The sequence below is a fragment of the Betta splendens genome, chromosome 13, assembly GCF_900634795.4.
Source record: "Betta splendens chromosome 13, fBetSpl5.4, whole genome shotgun sequence".
Lineage (NCBI taxonomy): Eukaryota > Metazoa > Chordata > Actinopteri > Anabantiformes > Osphronemidae > Betta > Betta splendens.
Genome location: NC_040893.2, coordinates 10273789 through 10288929, shown reverse-complemented (window position 1 = coordinate 10288929; position 15141 = coordinate 10273789). Strand labels below are relative to the sequence as shown.

At 48.4% G+C, this 15141-nt stretch overlaps 1 long non-coding RNA gene across 2 annotated transcripts; it reads left to right on the top strand.

Annotated features, from left to right (window-relative positions):
* The first annotated feature begins 1361 nt into the window (after window positions 1-1361).
* On the top strand, window positions 1362-12089 carry LOC114868380 (uncharacterized). 2 transcript variants are annotated; one of them, XR_003788017.3, is made up of 3 exons: window positions 1371-1514; window positions 1897-3677; window positions 8414-12089. It is a non-coding gene; the product is annotated as an uncharacterized LOC114868380 (long non-coding RNA). The 2 variants fall into 2 exon arrangements; XR_003788016.3 differs by having other exon boundaries at window positions 1362-3677.
* The last annotated feature ends 3052 nt before the right edge of the window (window positions 12090-15141 follow it).

The window sequence follows — 15141 nt, the reverse complement described above, 5'->3', positions numbered from 1 at the left end:
TGGGAGTCAGTGAGACAGTTTACAGACTGTAGACGTATAGCGGTACCCGCCCCATTCTCCTCTGATAATAAATGCAGTAGCTGCCGACCATGGAAGGAAACACTGCTCCAATACTTTATTTCCTCCAGACAGAAGTCTTGTTAACATGTTAAATATGTTCACTTTTTTTGCTTTTGAACGTGATAATCACATTTGAGCGGTTTATGATTCATGAGCAGCTCATCCATTATGAATACTGTAAGTCATGCATTCTCACTTCAGTCTCAACTGGCTTTAAACCACAGGCTGTTAGTTATGATTATTAGACCTACATGGGACATTTGTGTTGTCATCCACCATTTCTTTGAATAAATGCTGATTAGGCCACAGGGTTTTGCTTCTTGTGAAGTATTTCACCGTCCTGTACTCGTCCAAGAAACTAGATTGGATGGATGGAGCGAGAGTTTACGGACCTAAATCTGCAGAACATCAGCCACAGATGATTGGACGACGACACTAATGAAGGTCTCTCCTCTCGTACGCAAACACTCACGCGGGCACACATCGTTCCCATCTGGCTGGCATCACAGATGGTGGCGGAGGGTGATGCTGGAGGCCAAAAGAACAAACGCACACACACACACACGCACACACACACACACACACACACACACACACACACACACACACACACACACACACACACACACACACACACACACACACATACGTCATAGCTGACACATGCAGTCATGTCCTATATGGACCAGAGACACTGTGGCTCTACAGTATTGTACAGTAACACTGACAACAGCTGTTCACACCAATATTCACACCAATATTAAAGCATTATGTGCATTACGATGCAGCTCTTCATCCTGATGTCCTGAACTCTGTCTGGCTGCACTGCTCCGGCATGTTACAAAAAAACGTGATGCTTTTGCAGCAGGATATGCTTTTATCAGGCAGACGCTGATCAACAGACGGGCGGAAAAAGATGCATTCGAGAAAGTATGAATGTACCGCGTGTATTATTCATGTTACAGGGTAGTGAATGGTGTTCACGCATCCGAGCGTTCCTCTCCCAAAGCCTGTCCACTCTGTTCTCGAAGCTTCTGTTTGGAGAGGGAGGGGTGCAGGAATGCAAGCGAAGGACGGCGAAACAGGAGGGAGGGAGGTGGAGATGTAATATGGGGGGGGGGGGGGGGGGGGGGGGGCAGAGACAAAAGATGAGGCTGAGGATGCAGACAGAAGAGAAGAAGGACGAATGGCGAAAAAATGGGAGGAGATGGAGGATGAGAGTGGGAGGCAGCGGGGAAGGGCAAATATAGTGAGAATGAAAGTGTGTGTGTGTGTGGGGGGGGGGGGGACACGGAGGGGGAGAGACAGAGACGAGAGGAGGGAGGGAACAGGGATGCTGCCTTTTAGTGATAGCGGCAGGAGCCGACAGGAGGACGGGGGAGAATCGATGGGAGAGGCAGAAATTAGCAGCGGAGCGGATTCCCCCGACAGGTGAAACCGTCACTCGGCTGCGGGTGAGAAACTGTGATCCAGTGGATCCGACCGTGGGAGGCCACAGACCTCCCGCCTGTCACGGCAGCGCGGTGAATCACGCATCCGTCCACGAGTCCGCGCATATGCTCTCCCCCTCATCCGTCCTGTCCCTCCGGCCGTTCCTCGCCCGTCTCCCTTCTCTCCCAGGCTCCTCCCCCCGCTTCCCTCCGTATTCATTTTACAATCATCTCTTCATTCCACCCACACCCTGCCCCCCCCCCCCCCCCCCCCCCTCCCTGCCCCCCCCTTCCTCCCTCCACATCTCCTCTGTCAATTTCACACAATCCCAACAGCTTCTTGCTGTTGCTACGCTTCAGCGTGTCCACAGGACATTTAACACCATTTTATCCATTTTATCCTCAGAGTGCGACGAGCGAAGGCGCAGCGGAGAGGAGGAAGAGGAGGAAGAGGAGGAAGAGGAGCAAACTTGCATGACTGTGGTGCCTCCGTCACCCGCGTCTGTCTGAGACCAGGCGCGAGCGCCTCGTCCTGGGGTTCAGGACGCAGATGATGAACAGATCCTGACGTGACGTGAGAGAGAGGAATAAAGAAAAAAAAAGGAAAAAAAAGAAAGAGAGGAGCGTTTGCGAGCTTCTGGAAGGAGAAGGGAGGAGAGAGAGAGCAGTATGAGTCAGAGCAGAGCAGCCACAGCGCTGTGCGTTCTGCATGCAAGACAAGTGCTACGGCGGGAACAATGAGACAGATACAGGGGGTGGAAATAAAAAGGACCTGACCGGGATCCAGCAGTCACTAGACAGAAGGACAGGATGAGGGCAGGGGGGTGTAGGCCGGGTGAGTAAGCCTGCTACAGGGGGAGGAAGTCCAGGAAGTGGACGCTTTGGTGCGACTGGAGCTGAGTAAAGGTCTGCATCAGGACGGCGAAGGACGGAGGGACAGAGTCTGTGAGGAAGAGGGACGAGGGTCCTGCGTGACTGCGTGCCGCCGCGGGGCGAGGGGCGCCATTGGCCGCGTCGGACACCACAGAAGAAGAGCGGCGCGGAGCAGGAGCAGCGGAGGAGCCGGACGTGGAGCCAGAAGAGGCGGGGACGACCTCCGGCGCCCGAGCAGCGAGACAGACGCCCGGGAGGAGCCCCAGTAGAACCAGAGGTCCGGCCCACAGCCGGTTCAGCGGTGACGTATTGATGCTGACAGGCCACTCTGGAACCAGGAGGGCGAACGTGGGGCGAGGAGGCGAGGGGGCTTTTGACAAGCTGTTAGAGCGGTCACGTGACGCTGAGAAGTTGACATCGAGACAGGAGGCTTGAATCAGCAGGGACGGGCTTTCCTCTCTGTGGACTCCAGCTGTGCAGCAGCGTGACAGGACCGTAGCAGAAGCAGGTCCAGCTGTGTGGTCGTTTTTGCTGCCGGACACCCTGTACCTGCGTGGACTGCGACTGACGGGGAAACGGAAACGCCGCGGAGGCTTCTATTAATGCTCCCTGCTCTGTCCCGCGCTCGCTCGCGTCTCATTACAAAGATTTGGCCAGTGGAGGTCTGCTGTCATGGCTTGAGGAAGGAGACGTGCGGAGCGTTGATGCGCATCAGCATGAAGGATCCTTTAATTGGAGGCAGGATGCGTGCGTTGATTGAATGAAGTCACGATGGCTCCGAATGTCACGAAGGCACCAAGGTAGAGGCTGAACCACCGCTCCCTCCCTCCCTCCCTCCGCGCGCCGCGCCGCGCCATCAGCACACGACGACGCGATGCCTCCGTCTCCGTCCAGCTGCGCATAGACCAGCTGCGCGCGCGCGAGCGCACCGGGACGCGGGGGACCGTCGAGGAGCTCAGCTGTGTCTGCGTGCGCGACCGTCGGCGCGGAGGTGCGCGCGCGTGCGCCGATCTTCGGACCCAGCTGCGTCCGAGCGCGTTATCCGAGCGCCGCCCCCCCTCCACCACCACCACCACCACCACCGGAGCCGCGTGCGCTCGCGTGTGTGCGTGTGCGTGCGTCGCCTGGATTCTCCCCACCAGCGACAGAGCTGGACCTGAACAGCGGTGGTGAGCGGGGGGACAGGGAGGGGGAGGAGGAGGAGGGGCAGGAGGAGGAAGCCAGCAGGACAGAGGAGAAGAAGAGGCTGACAACATGCTCGGATAAAGAGAAGACGGGAAGGAGTTTCTGGCTGCCCCCCTGGTGCAATGTGTGGTGAGTACACGTCTCCGCATGCATGCGGCCGCCGCGTGTCGCCGCGACCGCGTTCACGCGCGGGTGCGTGCGCGCTGCACATCCATCACTGAGCATCGCGCTCCCCCAGGAGGCTGGCCAAGGTCAAAGGTGAAAGGTCGGCTCCAGAGCCACAGAGTTCAGGAGCATTAAGGCAGTTTAGGTCACATCACGGCGACGGCGTCCACATGATGTGTGGGTCCGGTGGGTGACATTAGGTCCCATCCAACGCTGGTCACATGACACACCGTTCCCAGCAGACCACGTGACTCGAATGAGAATTGAACCAGCCTGTTTTACCACACAGGTCGTGTCCACGGTGTTAATGCTGCACAGCTTATACAAATCCACACAGATGAATGAGCTGATCAGCAGTCGCTGGAGAAAAACAAGGCGCCCGCACGTTTGCGATCAGAGAAGTTCTTCCTTCCTTCCTTCCTTCCTTCCTTCCTTCCTTCCTTCCTTCCTTCCTTCCTTCCTTCCTTCCTTCCTTCCTTCCTTCCCCCTCACACATAAGCGCCGCGCTCACAGGCACTAAAAACACACATGCAGAAAGCTGGGCCAACGCTGGCTCTGGCTGAGGAGAAGTGACAGTCGCTTCATGGCCGCCGGCTTTATATCCCAGCAGTGATGGCCACACCATCGGCGCATCCGCTCCGTGTGTGTGAGCTGGATGGCTGGAGACACAAACAACAAGAGCTGCTGTGAAATCATGTAAAGCTTAGACGTATTTAGACGCAGCGGCTGCTTATTGCGAACTATGCAGAGACATCGTTTGGCTACAAATGGCTTCTCTTTACAGCTGTAGCCACGCCAGTGTGTGTGTGTGTGTGTGTGTGTGTGTGTGTGTGTGTGTGTGTGTGTGTGTGATTGATTTCGGCAAAGGCTGAACCAAGTGTGTGGGTGTGTATTGTGGCGAGGAGATAAGCTGTGAGAGCATTGACTGAGACGCTCTGTGGAGTCAATAACACGGCCGATCAATTCCCCCGGATCCATACCTGCAATTACTCCTTTCTCTGATCGCTGAGCGCGTCACAGTAAAACTCCACTGACTTATTTGATTGGAGTTTGGAGAAAAGTTCAGAGCAACTTCAGTGTTTATACAAATGTAAATGAAATGAGATGCGTAAATCCACCACCAGGTCTTTGGTTTGTGTGGATCTTGATGAGGCTGGGCCTCCAGACCTCAAAGTCCTGGACCAGACCTCTATCCTCTCTGTCATCGTCATCTGTAAGAGACCTGACGTGATCACGGTGTCGATGATAAGCTAAAGACCTGTGGTTCTTGACAGCAAATAATGGGAAGCTTTTTCCTGTTCCCCTCTCCCTCCTCCTCCATCTCAGGAGGCTCAGGCGATGGGCCGGTGGCCTGAGCCCCTGTTATTGCGTTTCATTATCGACACGCCGTTTCGGGGCAGAGAAAATGAAATTTGCCGCTATCAAAGCCGCCATTAATCCCGCGCCGACCACGAGCGCCGGGGCCGAAGCGCCGAGTCGACCCGGAGAGAGCCTGCGTCCGGGTGTAGCCATGCCATTTGAGAGGTCAAACCTTTATTGCAAAGACTGCAGTCGTCCATCTGTGGATTAAATAGTGCCTTGGGATACGTCGCAGAGCAGGAAACAGAAGCAGGACCAATAACAGCACGATATCTCACGTTTGCTTTGGCTTTAAAAATCATCTTCATATAAATGTATCACAGAAAAAATGCACTAGTTATAAATGTGTAATGTTTATATCTCTATATATTTATGACAAATTAGATAAATAGCATGAAATGAACTGTGTTGCTATTTAAGTCACACCTGTGGCCTTTCACCTCTTCTTTCATATGTCAACAATCTATTTTTAATGCCCTGCTCTTCTTCAATCTTTTATTTACTCGCTGGTTCCTGCTGTACGTATCGCTCCCTGCGTTACGATCTGTCGATGCACGTTAAAGCTAATGGTCTGGATGCCAACGTGAGGCAAAGCAGCGTTTTTGTGGCCGTGCCCCCGATCACGTCGGCTTGGTTCTGCATCTGTTTGTCGGTCGTTTCCGTCCCGCTTGTCCTTGAACTGTCTTAATATTATATCTGAGCTCATTAAAGCTGCATGTGTTTTCACCACTCCCTGAAGCTACATATTTGAAGAATGTTGTCATTTCATATAATCTTCTGACTTATAACTAATAAATAGATCCATCCATCCATTTTCTTAACCGCTTACTCCCTAGTGCGGGGTCACGGGGGTGCTGGAGCCTATCCCAGCTGGCTACGGGCGAGAGGCAGGGTACACCCTGGACGGGTCGCCAGTCCATCGCAGGGCACTAATAAATAGATGCTACTGCTAAAAGAAAGAAGAGAGTGCCTCCACAAGTCTGCTGCCCTGCGATTTATTCAATCTCTACTCTACTTTGTCTAATCTTTGCCATATTTCTTATTTAAATATAAACTCAAAGCATGTTCTTTAATCGAAGGATTGATTTAAAACTTCTTACTCCAAAATTAAAGCATTTCTACCTTTACTTTATTCAATCTTCCTTAAATCCTTCCAAATCCTCATTTTACTAACTAGTGATTTCTTTCTGAATTAAAACACGTCCTCCCTGGATCTTATTTCCATTCTATATATTTCCATGAGATTTCTTCCGTGATGAATCACAGCGTAACCTCTTGAACTCCTATCTGCCGCGCCGCGGCCTGCACTGCAGATGAGCTATCTTTAGGGAATTTATATCACAACCTATACACATTAATTTGACAGTGAAATGAGCAGACCAGCTATCTGCACCAATTATATTGAATATTATGCATGAGTTCCATGGGAAAGACGGCCTTGCATTGCTCGTAGGGTGGGGAAGCCGCTGGTGAGGATCCCAGTGGGGCTGTGCTTTAGGACTTCACTGCACAGCGTCCTTATTGTTTGATTCAAAACAAATTAGGAATAATATGCAAAAGCAGCAACCGCCCCTTGTTGTTACTGGAGGCGATGCTGTGTTTGCATAAAGTAACACTAATCTCAAAGTCATCACTGAGGTGAAGATTTGGGGTTTTGTTTTCATTTGCATTTCAGCTGGTTGACAGTCAATACTTCTTGATGGATACTTGTTGTTTTACCATATCTGAGTCCCCCTGTGCTTCTGTTACAGTGTGATGCAGTGGCAGAGGTTAAGTGACTGAAATAGAATGGATGCATTCAAATATTAAAATGAACTGACTAAACGCTAGGGCTGCTGTGGCTCCTTCCGATGTATTGGACTATGAAGCTAGATGCATGGTATGAAACACATACATGCAACATAAATATGACAAATTTATAGAAATTAGATCCTACAACCTACAATGTGCTAGCATGGGATAAATCTAGAAAGGTATGTATATTTAATGCAAATTAATCGTAGCATCAACTGCGAACTTCGCATGAGTACGATAAACTGCTCATTTACAAAGCAGTACTGGCTTTTAGCAACCACATTCAGGATATAATTTACTGTGATTAATGGCCAACTTGTGATTATTAAATTAGGCTTTGAATTACATATAAACTGGTTAAATAGGTGTCAGTTGTTCTATCCAGAAAGACAAAACTTTCTCGTATTAAATAATTAATGAATTAATTGTTGATTGGTCATTATCATGGTCAGACAGTCACTTACAGTACAGTAAATAAGAAATGGGCTTATTTATTCATAGCCTGTCCTTGTGAAGGTGGTAGATATGCTGGAGCCTGTGCCAGCGGTCAGTAGGGTCAGAGGCAGGGTTCACCCTGAGCAGATCGCCGGTCCAACTTCTTTTTCAAACTAAGGGCTTTTCTTCTTCTTCTTCTTCTTCTTCTTCTTCTTCTTCTTCTTCTTCTTCTTCTTCTTCTTCTTCTTCTTCTTCTTCTTCTTCTTCTTCTTCTTCATTACGTTTTCTTACTGCTTCCACCTCAGATCTACTGTGGTAGCACCAAAGTATTCAGCTTTAAGTTTCAGCACTTGAACCTTGTTTCTTTTATCCCACTTGAATAGTTTCCTTCCATCTCTGTGCTGAGTTTTGAGTTGCGCCGTGCATTTCCTCTAATTGGGCTGGAAATAATCACGTTACACTGCTGAATGGCTGAACTGCATCAAAAGACAGGGCCACGTCCCAGTACTTCCTCCGCACACACACACACACACACACACACACACACACACACACACACACACACACACACACACACACACACACACACACACACACACACACACACACACACACACGCAGCCCTGGGCGTCCAGAGCAGCTGCTGGATGTTGAACTGTTTACCCGGCACACCAACGAGACGAGGAAACACAACAAGCAGGGAGCCGCGGAGAGAGGAGGTGTGGGGGAGGCGCCGCTGATCGATGCGGAGGCGCGGTGACACAACATGAAACCTCCAAAGCACACGGAGACAGGAGGAGGTCTGGACAGCACTCAGAGCACAGAGAGCAGTGAAGGGAATGTTTGGAGCAACCTCTGCTTTTGGTGCAGACGTGGGTCATCCAGCCAAGTCAGAAACTCATTTCATTCTCCACTGACTTTTAACTTTTTACCCCTGTGATTAATATTCGGGGCTCAAACGCCCGCAGGAAAACGTTGGCATCCGAAAAAAAGACCATTTTCATCTACTCAGTGTCAGACGTAATTAACCCGTTTTCATCTCTCTCTCTCTCTCTCCCCCGTTTTTCCATTTGCCTCCCTCCTCCGCCGAACCTCCCCCTTCACCCCCACAGGCGTCGCGCCCTGCGGGGGTGGGGTTCTGTGATGGTAACCATGGTCCCCGGCAGCCGCTATGTCTGCAGCGCTCACGCTAGAGAGGAAGACTCCACCAACGACCGCGAGGAACGCATCCTGGCCGTGCTGGGCATCATCGGCACCATCCTCAACCTGTTAGTGGTCATATTTGTCTACATCTACACCTCCGTCACTTAAGGCGTCAGTCCCCTCTTTAAATACTGATCCACTTGGAGGGCTGCCTGCGCAGAGCAGGCGCTGAGACGGGATTCTGCTGGATAGTAGCCATATGTATCGACACCCGCATCACTGCTTATCCCTTCAAGACTGCTTGGCTTTCACCCCATGACCTCTGCTGCAGGTGGAATCATTGACAGATACGCCCGCAGACTTCCAAGATTACAGTGCTCGTCTGTAATCGGGCTGATCCACTGGGACATATTTGAGTATTAGTGAACTGCGTCTTGTCTTCCACCTGGTTAGCTCTGTGATAGTCTACGCGTTCTGTTTGGGTTTGTTCTTTGCTTCTGTAAGAGATCGAACATGTCATCACTACCAGATGGACCTTGAGGGGCCTTGACCAAATTAGCTAATAAGAAAGAAAAGGCCCATATGTTGTTATGACTAAAAGTGAATTATCAGACGAGGGGTGTTTCTACAACTGGGGACCCTTAAATCTACCTGACCTCAACATCAGTACAGACGTAAAGATACTGACCTGCTGAATATTAGTTTCTGGACATTAGAACCTCTTAGGGCGCTTTACATGGACCTGAGGTGCCGGTATGTGAGCTCACCGGAGGAGAGGTTCCTGGCTGTGCTGGGTGTCATTGGCATCGTGCTCAACCTGCTGCTGCTTCTCTTTGTCTACATGTACACGTCCATCTGAGGCCCGGGTCCAGGCACAGGGCGGGTCATGGGGTCCGGCGTGTGCTCCCCAGCCACAGACGTGGTCCACACCTCATGACGCTCTGGACTCTGTGCCTCGTGATTTTGTGATATTCTAATGCTAGTGGGTGATGAGAGGATCTGAAGGTGATACTGTAATGACTTCGTTCAAAGACTAGTATTTTTGTGGAACAATTGTGTCCTGAAGTTGGTGTTTTTGTACATACATAATACTCCCTCACATGTTTGCATAATGAAATGTTTACTTAAGCTGATATTGGCATATTTCGGTACTTTGTACCAAGCTGAGGTAAAGAGTGTGGCGATTCCACGCCGGCTGATGTTGAAAAGGCACAGTCATGGAACTGGAAGGTGACGATGTCTCTGCACGTCAGCAGAGAGCTCACTGTGGACAATGGGTCCCGCAGGACAAGAATCGATTTCCTGGGGTCACGCTTCTCAGAGCCGCGGACGGAGCAGCGTCAGCGAGGTCAAAGCCCGGCCTCCGGCAAAGTCAACCGGATCCACAGGAAACACTTTGGAGGTGCAACGTGAAGCAACGCAACGGTCACAAAAGGGGGGCGGAGAGTTCGGTGTCTTCTCCACCAACAAACTCAAGCCGGAGAAGACATAGTAGAGACGAGTTTCTAGTTCCACGCAGCACAATGCTTTTCTACACTCGCACCTGTGAAACGGACCTTGTTTCACACAGAGGCTCCGTGAACAGTTAGCGACTGCTCGGCTCGTGTGGCTACGTGTACGTTTTTGATAATCGTTGCCTATATGATCTTTTGTCACGTCGTGTAACGTTTTGTTTTTGGTATCACATTTCCAGCTGAGTGTGTTATTAGCCGCTCCGTGTGCAGAGCGGACGGAGGGACCAGTTCAGGTACAGGCTCAAAGACTGTGGGCTTAAACTGGGCTTTAGAGCTTTAAGCTGAAATATGCAGCATCGGTCCTAAAGCGGAGAGTCTGTCAGACACACTCACTGAAGAGCAGGGACAACCTGGTTCCTTGACTGCTCTTTTAGATGCCAGTAACTATAGTATCATCATCTAGTTTCTCACCTGAAGCTCCCATTAAGTAGAAAAACATTATTTATATTTAATGATAATAAGAAAAAGGATTTGTCAATGGGACCTCACATTTCTAAAAATGGCCTCGCTCTCCAAAGGATGTAAAACTTTAATTGCCCCCCTCCCTAGCACACACACACACACTGGTTACTCGCATCCTCCTTTGTGTGATTAATTTTACACCATCCTTCAGCACACATCAGCAGAGCGGAGTGTGAGCGCGCCGAGATCGATGTGACACTCACATTTACTTCCTGTCAGATCTGATAACTGTGCGGCGGGGTTGTGGAGCTAAATCTGGGTTTCAGCCCCGCACCAAAGCGCAGGATGAGCCACCGCTGTTTGGCAAAGACGCCCGCTGTCGGACCGTGACAGTCGGGCCGCAGCTGAGCTGAAGCATTATTGACCCAAGTCTGAAATAGCTGAAAGTGCTGGTAATGCTCTTGTTAGAGGTTCACGAATGCGAGCAAACAAACAAAACACACGAGCATAGTTTAGATTATGCCTTATAAGGTATTGATTGGTATTTAGAGCAAAATGGCAGCCGATTATTACTATATTAAATACTGACAGATGTAGCACAACTGATGACTAAACATCTGAAACCAATGAACAGAGAGTCATAGACGTTACTAGTTGAACAGGACCGAACTGTTGGTGAATGAGTCCAACTCTGAGCGGCTGCAGCACCTGAGCTGGGTCGCCGCTTTTAGCTGAAACCGATTTTAATAAAACAAACTCGGTGCCAGTGAGGGCAGCGAGCCTTGGGGGGTTGAGCCGTTGCCATCTGCTGTCCCAACAGATACGCAGCCACCTCCTCAGCAGGAGCGCACACGCACCCGAACGCCCCGCAGGCCTCAAATCAAACAGAAAACACACAGCTTCATGATTTATTTGATCCCTGTGCCCAGTCATTTTTCAATAATTTCACGTAATAAATGGGCTAATATGCGCACACACATTATTTTATGGACATAGTCTTCAGCGCCAGAGGACAAACAGATGCATCGGTGTGCACCTGGGACCTATCCACGGCCTCCGGCAGGAACGGGACTGTTCGCAGCGTCCAAACGCGTGAGGGGGAGGTTTATTCAGAGTGCAGATCCAAACGTGCTCGTTGTAAATCTCGTCTACGTTCTGCCAATGCAAAAGCTAGACTGCAGCCTCATTGGACGCAAACTGCCCGAGACCAGAAAAGGGGGAAATAGTGGATTAATAATAGACATTTTAACATTGTTCTACAACTAAAGAGTGTGGAGCCGCTGAGTTCAAGCCATTCTCAGAAAATGAGACTGAATATACGAGAACGCTCACTGCCTTTTTTGTACAAATTTGGGATAAATAAATGTCCGTGTTGGTTGGTTTTTTAACTGTGTATTTTATTGCTGCACAAAAACACCCGGATTGAGAAAAAGGTTGTGCCATTCATGCGGACAGACAGTGTGAAATATCATCCATCGACCAAACGTTCATGCGACATGCTGATTAATTACAAACTAACATTCCAAGATATTATTAGCAGCAAGTGGGATATTGTCTATAAAACACTGTGTATTAACATTATCTCCATTCCTGATTAAGCTTATAATGGAACCGTTTGTCACAATCAAATGCTGTGAGATCTGGTGTAATTTCATGTAATCTCTATTTATATAAATGTATGTATATAATGTATACTTATAATTATGGCAATAAAATGAAAAAAAAAACACCCAATGTTTCACACTACTTGCTATAAATAGCACATCGTATGCTTGGGAAGTTTCTGGCTCCAATAACAAGAACATCACACTTGGCATCGTCTCCTGCTATGAAGTTAACCAGCTGCACATACTGCATCACATGCTTGTAATGGATCACATACAATGATGTAGAAAATGCTCCTAGATCATGGTTCCAGTTTCCCTTTTCATGCTTCCACCACTGGTGATCGTCCCGATTGTTGCTGCCCTGATGACTCTGTCGTCCAGATGATGTTTTCTTGTTTCTCTTCTTTCTTTGTAATGAGTTGGAATAACCACATTAAGGCTGGGATGGAGTCTAGTGGTGTGTTCACACTTTCGCTTACCATCCCGCAGATTATGCTCGAGCGCTGGGTTCTGCTTCTCCCTTTTAACTCCTCTCAGGGCTTGTGTGCCTGGGATGCGTCCTGATTCCATGTTGTCTTGAGTGCACTGGCGGTATGAAAACAAGGTTATCACCCACAATGCAGAAGTCCATTTAAGTAGCAGAGTTACACTGGCAGACCTGTGCTGCTTTGTGCAGCCATGTTCAGCCAGCCAGATAAACTAACAGTGTGTCCTCAGGCAGCCCATGAGACAGCCACTGACCTGGCTAATATGGGTGGCTGCCCTCTATGTGCACACACGCACAGACACTATGCATGCAGCACACTGGCACACGCCGGCCCATAGTCCCCAGCATAGATCCAAGCGCAGCTCAGATGTATAACCCAGTGTGATTTCATCTTCTAGTGGCTGTGTCCTCGTTGCCTCCCCCCCACACCCCCCCCCACAAACATTTATGTCCTCCCCTCAGTGTCTTTGTCCATTGTTTACCCTGTTCCTATTTTAGTTTTTAGTTAGTTTGCCTGCTCATGCATGAACCCATCGCTGGCTCTGAGCCTCAAGCCACTGTCAGTGGAACAAGGAAAGATGTTTTATGTAAACAGTAATATAATGTCCTACTTGCCTGCTGAGTGTAATGATTCCCTCGGAAGTTCACCTAGCCTTGAAGGAAGGGGCCCACTGAGTCACGCGGTCGTTCCGCTCATCCTTCATGTTGCTGAGCTGCTTCAGTTCAGAACACTTGGTCACAAGTATTGCATTACATTTAAGGGTTAAAATGACATTTTCATAATATCCAAGCTGTTGAAACTGAACCAGAAGAAGACATGTATTCTATGTATTGTATTACTTGCACAGGCAGTGCTGAGATCAGCCATGGGACCAAACCCAGAAACAAACCAGGTCAAGTTCACGAACTCACATAGCAGCTCTATTGAAGCTGTGTGTAATTAAGAACTTCATCCAGGTGACGACATAACATACAAGAGCATGCTTTTATTGAGACAGAGGATCCGCCATCGATCTGGCTGCTCCCCTGCTTCCTCTGCCACATATTCTTCAGGCCAATTAGGGCAAATTATGGTTTGCCTGGACCAGACTAGTGCTAGTGGATGACAAATGACCTGGAGGAGCCTCAGCGTGACCCTCACCTCTGCACCTCAGTGCTGCCTATAATGAGGCCTCAATGGATCCCTCTTATTATGTGTCTCCAATAACAAACGCTGTAGCCTGCTTTAAGCATGATGAATGGGAAATCAGCACTGGACTCTGCGTGTGTGTGTGCGTGTGTGTGTGCGTGTGTGGAAGCACAATAACAACTAATGATTTAAAAGCCAAATTATTTCCCTAAAGTAAACTTGGGTAGTTTTAAGTCCAAGTGTTTGTTGATCTTTTCAATGCGCAGTCAGTTTAGATACGAAAAATAAGTGGCAAAATGTATACACCACACTTAAAGGGGCAGCAATAATCAAATGAGGCGCGTATGCAGTAATATGTGCTCTCCCTTGGTAATATATGTACCCTCTGGTCAAACACACAACTTTGAGCCAACTACATATGACCTGACACAGAATAGTGGCTGGGCAGCTGAGCACCTCCTTGGCCTTGTGTGAGTCTGTGCCATTAGGCGCGCAGCCGAACAAAACAGCGTCCCTTTAGTCTCCCGTTTATTACAGACCTGTGGGTCCCTGGCGCCGCCGAGACAAGACGCAAGATACGCAAGACTACGAGAGTCTCCAGCGGTGCCTGTACCTCCGGAGCCGAGGCGTGCGAGCTTGAAGGGTGAGAAATAATCAACCATGCCTACAAAACCAAGGAACGAGAGTGAAAAGACAAGCAATGAGGTAATTATTTCATTTTTTTGTACAATAATGTTTTAAACCACTTTTTCCCAAGGGGATTTATTGACCTCAAAGTTTAGAGCATAACATGTGGTAGTTAGTTTTTATTATTATTTATTATCATATAGAGTCAAAAAGGTTAATGTTGGAATAGAATAAATAATAATTTGAATATCATGACTAGATAAATACATAAACATAACTTGCATTGCAATCGAAATTATATGCAACAAGCGTGTGGGACGTACAGTGTGTGCAACACCATTGGTTAAACTGGTACAATATTTTCCAGAATACAAAGAAAGATAAAAGCTATAATAACAGATCAGATAAGAAAGCAGATCATGTGTTGTACAGTCACTAGGCACTTCATACTTCATATTACACTGTATAATCCCACGACTCCCATGACTCTGGCATTAGTTGGACTTTTGCAGTGCACTTTTTGAAGTGACCGCTATTGTGTTGCACATGATTCGGTGGTACTGTACGTGTGTGCTAAAAGAGGTTTGGCTTACTAGATAGAAAACTAGATAGAAAACTAATCATAGATGTATTAAGCAAAATACAATAAAATATGCCCTTTTTATCTACAAATGAAAAATATATCTACTAATATACAATATAATAGAACAAAATAGAATAATTCTCATCAGAAAACATGAGCAGAACACATGTCTGTGTTGTCTCAATCTTGTAGTGCTTTGATGGCGCTATCTGGTGGCAAAAATACAGAAGACACCACACTCAATCTGATATTGACCTCTCATACTAGACACCTTTCTCTCTCTCTCTCTCTCCTTGTCTATTTCAGGCATTCGATTCGCTCAGCGATCTTTCTGAATCCATGCAGTGC